The sequence below is a fragment of the Brachyistius frenatus genome, unplaced genomic scaffold (genome assembly GCF_029030835.1).
Source record: "Brachyistius frenatus isolate BFR_SWC_R1_liver_20210118 unplaced genomic scaffold, ASM2903083v1 Contig_72, whole genome shotgun sequence".
NCBI classification, from domain to species: Eukaryota; Metazoa; Chordata; class Actinopteri; family Embiotocidae; genus Brachyistius; species Brachyistius frenatus.
In genome coordinates, this window is record NW_027210671.1 from 1,678,348 (window position 1) to 1,684,347 (window position 6,000).

Here is a 6,000-nt window from a genome sequence, read left to right on the forward strand (position 1 = left end):
TTCTCAGGTCTCGGGCAGAAGAAAGGTTGGGGTTAGGAAGGCCCTCTCCTGGGACTGAAGGCATCCACACCATAACACACTCATGTTCCGCTATTTATCAGTTGCTGTATTCATCTTTTCTGTTTTCCTATTCACACCACTATCAGGTTGGACGTGACACCACCCCCACAGAAGGGTCAGAATAACCCCCACCTCTCTCACACACACACACACACACACACACACACACACACACACACACACACACACACACACACACACACACACACACACACACACACACACTATAGAGTTATCCTCCTGAAAGAGATCAAAGATACTATTGGTTAGCAGAGAAGACAAAAGGTGGCTGAGGTGGTTAAAGTAGTTCAGTTAGCGTGCTGATCCCTCTATGTCTGTTTTTATTGGCCCTCTGACATTTAAGATAAATTCCACTGCTGAACGTTAACGTCTCATTAATGGCTAGAACAGGCCATAGAAATGTCTCTGCAGCCCTTAACAGACAAGTTAAATGTAGTTTTCGCCGGCATAAATCATTTTAAAGCATCATTTTTTGGTGTAATTTCTCCCTCACATGTGTCTCTGAAGACATTTAGGTGGATTACAAGTTGAACTAACATCCACACTAATCTTCGTATTGCCAAATTAAAAGGCGAGTTTTGAAAATGTCTGGAAAAGCAATTCATTTTGCTCGTGTTTGAAGTTGTCTGGCACATGGCGGGTGACGATGAATTGTCCCCCAAAGAGTTAATTGATGGAGAGGAGAAACCTTCGGGGAGGGAAAAGTTCAGTTTTCTACCTCCCTGTCCTGTTTGAAGGAGATGCAAGTTGGCAGTGCAGGAGAGGCTTGAAGATTAATGTTGCAAAAGGGGGCTCTGACAGCCTTTCCGCTGGTTGCGGTTCTCTTGGGTGGCCCGATTGGTCTTGGATGTCACTTTTGCTACTTAATCTTGTGTATGTGAACCAGGCTGATTCAGGGGGCTCGGGGTTGGGGAGGGGAGAGGGGAGGAGGGGGAGGGGGTCCACTGCGCAGCAACAGGAGAGACAGACTGAGGACAACACAACTGTCACTACTTTCATTTTCAGCACATCTTTTTTTTTTTTTAATTATTATTAATTTTTTTTTTATGTTGTGTCCAGGAGATAAAAACATGAAATTCTTACTTTTACTCTTTTTTTTTTTTGCACAGCTTTGTTGTGTTTTAATATTTACAACTGATTTCACAGTTTGGATAAAAAAAAAATATATAAGTTTTGTTGTTGACACGGCTGGCAGCTTATTAATGACTGTTTGAAGCATTTATTATTTACATTATCAGCAAGAATTAATGGAACTAGAAACCAGCAAATATACTTTGTCAGTCTGTCATTTGAAAAATATAATATACTTTACCCTGTATTAATTTCATTTGGATGTTTGCTAACCAGTGGTGGAGGTAATATTCCTCTTCACAAGTAAAAGTAGATATGCCAACCTGTAAAAAAAATATATATAATATACAAGTCCTGCATGTAAAATTAGACTTCAATAAAAGTTTTAAGAGCAAGATTTACTTAAAACGTCAAAACCAAAAGTTCTCTTAATGTAGAAAAATTCGCCCTGTGACTTTTGCACAATTCTAATGACAATATATAATATTATTAGATTATTATTAAAGATGCATAAAAGTGGAAAGTAAGATTTTTTTACTGTTGGAGCTGATTCATGTGGAGCTAATTTTAACTACTTATTCAATTCAATTATTTTTTAGTCCCCTTTAAATCAAATTTTTGGTATTAAAAAACAGTTATTTTAGTTCTAACTTATTGAAGAACTGAGTGCAGGATATAGATGTGACGGTGGGTGGGAAGCAGTGTGGGAAACGGTGACGTCACAATTTCACCAATCAGGAATTAGCAATATTTACATCTGATGGCAGTTGGTTGTTTATACTGTCGATCAAATCTGAGCAAAACACAACAACTCAGTCCTGATGATGCAGATTAGGTGAGTGTTGTAGATTTAATATGATTGTTGTGTTTCTGCGCATGAATATTAAATGAAAGCATATTGAAGGCTTTGAAGGCATGTTTTCAGGGTCTGTAAAAGTAAATAGATTAATCAAAGTAAATTTAATGTGAAGGGTTTTAACTACGGACGTATTGCGGCCAGATTTTTTTTTCTTGCAACTCTAAAACCAAAGTACACGTAATCATAATAAATCCAATTCCATTTTTAAACTGTTGGACCTGTGCGGAGGTTGACTAACATTTGAATCTGATGAAGATCCACTATGTGAGAAGCTACGTGTGTAATTATATTTTTAAACAAATTCAAATGAAACTGATCAGAAATAATTCTTACATATGGTGAAAACCCATCTCTGTAGGATCAGACCATTTTAAAGTGGCACTTTAAAAACTTCAAACTGACTCCTGATAGTGAGTCACCATCTGGCAGGTACAGAGAGCACACATATTTTTCTTCTTCTCCTATTGGCTATAATCCCATTAGAGGATGTTTAGGCTCAATCCTCAGAACAACAGTAAACAGGGGAAGTGCTGCCATGTGATCCCAAAACACCGGGCCGGAGTGTTTCAATCGCTAATTGACCTAAAAACATATAAAAACATGTGACGACTGTTTACTGCTAAACATTTCCTTTTAAGCCCGAGGTTTGTTTTGTTGTGTACTTCATCAGTTCTGGTGGTGTTGAAATAACTGATATAAATCAGCGGTGCCCCATCGCTATTAGATTTTGGTTTACATTGTTTCAGATTCATGAATTGTCTCTAAAAATGTTCACAACCTTATGAAAAACTACATTCAGGTGCATTTGGGCGTTATGTCACTGAAAAAAAGAGGCTGGGGTCATGTTTGTGAGTGTTCTACAGTAAATACACCATAAAAGAAGAGAAACAGTCAGAAGCTCCTTCCAGCTAACCTCTCTAAGCCAATCTAAACTGGTCTCTTACTTGACCTTGCTGACTTTTAACCCTAATCCTCAACACTTTAAACATTATTTCTGGCTGCGGCTCTAAGCTTATTCCCACTATAATAACCCGTGTTTGTGTCTGCCGCCTGCTCCAGCAGCGCTGAATCATCCCGGCACCTTCTCCTCTTCCTATTGTCCACTCACATCTGATTTGCGACTGACTTTGCAGTTTCCTGCGTCACGGTGCGTTTTGTCATCACTGTGAGGGCAGCATTCACTTTGCACTCGACCAAATATGGCTCCGGCAGTGATCAAACCGTTCCGTGCCAAAAGTTTGGCAAAACACAGGTGTTCCCTCTCTGCGCTGTGACCATGTTTACTGGATTGTCCCTGTGAAAGACTCACTTCTTTCTCCCTTTTGGCTTTCACATGGAACGTTTGTATTTTGAGAGCTGCGAGCTGCCCACATAGCGTCGTCACTGGAGCTGCTTTCCCCGTAAACTGTTTGGATTCAATGAGCTAATCCACCTCCAGTGTTTGGCTCGGCGCCAAACAGCACACCAAACAGACCATAAGGTAGAAACGGCTAAATTTATAGGCAACTATTAAATATTTACCACATATTAGCGACTGATTAATTACCTGTGGCTACACGTTCACTGCGTCGGCTTGTTGTAGGAGTTGATGAAAGGCCAGAGTTCATAAAACCTACAGTTAAACACAGTGAATGAACTACACGTCACTTTGTTGTGTTAGCTCAAATAGTATCAGTCGGGGCAAAGCTATAATTCAATTTCACCTGCCTCAGAAAGCATTCCCTTCAAGCACTTTTCACCCAGATCCATCCGTTACTGGTGCTTCGTCTTCATGTTGATAGTCGCTACATGAAAGCCTCACCACCTTCTCCGAGTGCAGCCACAACCGCAGCTGTACTGCGCACATGTTCATCTGATCCCCTGCAGAGAAATGCAGCGCATGTCGGAGCCCTCCCCCTTTTGTTATTCCCTGTTTTTCAGAGCCCTGACAGTAAATTCTGCAAACAGGACGGTCAAAGCGTCGACTCTGTCCGTCTTCAAAGAGTTATGACAAGAGAGAGTCACCAGTAAAAAGCAAAAAGTCTGATAGCCATCAGCGGGACGGGGACTCTAGTAAACGGAGTGCCGAGTCTAGACCACTTGAGACGGGCATGTTAAGGTCATGCTCATAAAAGTCCCCGAGACACAGTGCTCCTTACAGGCCTGCAGGGGAAGAGCCAGAGCAGGAATCACCTGCACAGATGGACCGGAGCTGCTCCACTGCGAGCCGCTACTGGGCCCCCATCACACAGCAAGCAATGGGTTTCATACGCAGCGCATCGTGAATCAAAGCTCAGCTTTAAATAACTCGCAGCAGACTAAACTGGCTGTGTGCGGTAGGTATGTAGGAAGGGCAGGGCAATCGTCTTCAAAACATGGACTGCAACGTGACAGAGGTGCCATCGCACGGAGGAATTGAAAATAGAAGTTTGGCGCCGAGGAAATAAATCTGATTGGATGATATTAACAGGAAATGTTTCAGATGGTTTCCGTATTTTGACTTAAACATGCAGCAGATCCTTCGGTGGCCACTACTAATTGACCTTTTGAAAGAATGCAACACCTTCTCCTTGACTGACATTTGCTTTTAGCGGCTCCTGTGGGATGGGGCAGTGGGCTGGTGGAAGGCGATAGTGGGGGAGATCCTCTGGAGATAAACCGCCGTGCCCCCTGTCCCTCAGACAACAAAGAAAGTGAGTGATGTTTGTCTGAAAACCAAGAGCCGCGATCCCTCTTGTTTTGATGTGTGGGCCACCTGGGATGCGGGTCTCCATCAGCACTCGGGCCGAGGGAGAGAGGAAGAGAAACAGGACTCACACAGATCTCGTCCCCAGGACAAACAATCTGAGTGACAAGCCTGCCGGGATCCCACGGAAGTCACCCAACAGACGAGGCATTCAAACGCGCAGAAAAAACAGGAGGCGCTTAGGTGGCCACAAAGGGCCCGAGTAGAATTGCACGGCATGGTTTCCTCAATTTTTTCCAGGACAAAAGTTTGATCCAAACATAGGCAGGGTGCCTTCAAGGATCACACTAAATAATAAAAACTGACTAGTAGAACCGTCCTCAGCCTAGAGCTTTCAAGGCAGCGGTAAAAAGTAGGTAGATTTACTTAAGTACTATTCTTAATTACAATTCTGTATTTACATTTTATGCACATTTTTACAGAGGCAAATATTGCACTCACGAGTCTATTCCATTTAAGTCAGTTTAAAGATCAAAGTTTAGAAGAATAAATATATGATCCCCGCATAACAGTATGACGCCTTGCTGTAGATTGAACTACCCAACAGGATATTAAATAAATTGGCTTTAATTAAATCAGCTGCAACACAAATGCATCCATAACAATAATACAATAATATGATAATAAGGAGGGGGTGAGGGGAGGGGGCGGGGCATTCTGTTCACTAATGAGTACTTTTTTTTTTAATGATATTTTGTGAGACTTCTTTTTTTCAACATGAGGTAGGTCTTGATTGCAGGACTTTTACCTCAAGTGGAGTAATTTTACCTTGCAGTATTTTTAGGAAAATATCTGAATATTTTTTTTTACTATAGTTTAAATCTAGAAATCTCATCAGTTTAGAAAGTATTGTGTTAAGCGGTCTCAGACCAGCTTTCAGCAATGATCAACTGCATGTGGTACATAATGGATTATTGTTTAATTAATAGTTTTAAAATGTGTCATTACTCTCTTATGTAAGACCATAAAAATAATCCTCAAGTTCTACAGTATATAGAAAATACAGCTTTAGACACTTAGTGTCGCCACATTCACCCACACTGGCCTGCTGTGGATCAGGTTTTTCAGATTTATGAAGCAGAATCAGGGAAGATCCCAGTTCATAAATCTGAGACAGTGGATGAAGTTTGGGAAGGCAGATGTCAGAAGCTTCAGCAGGTCCAATCTGATCCAGAAAAAGACATATTTCTGAGGGTTTAAGAATTTTCACGTTGAAGAAATGTAAAAAAAAATCAATTCCGAGTTTCCCGTCGTCTTAAACTAG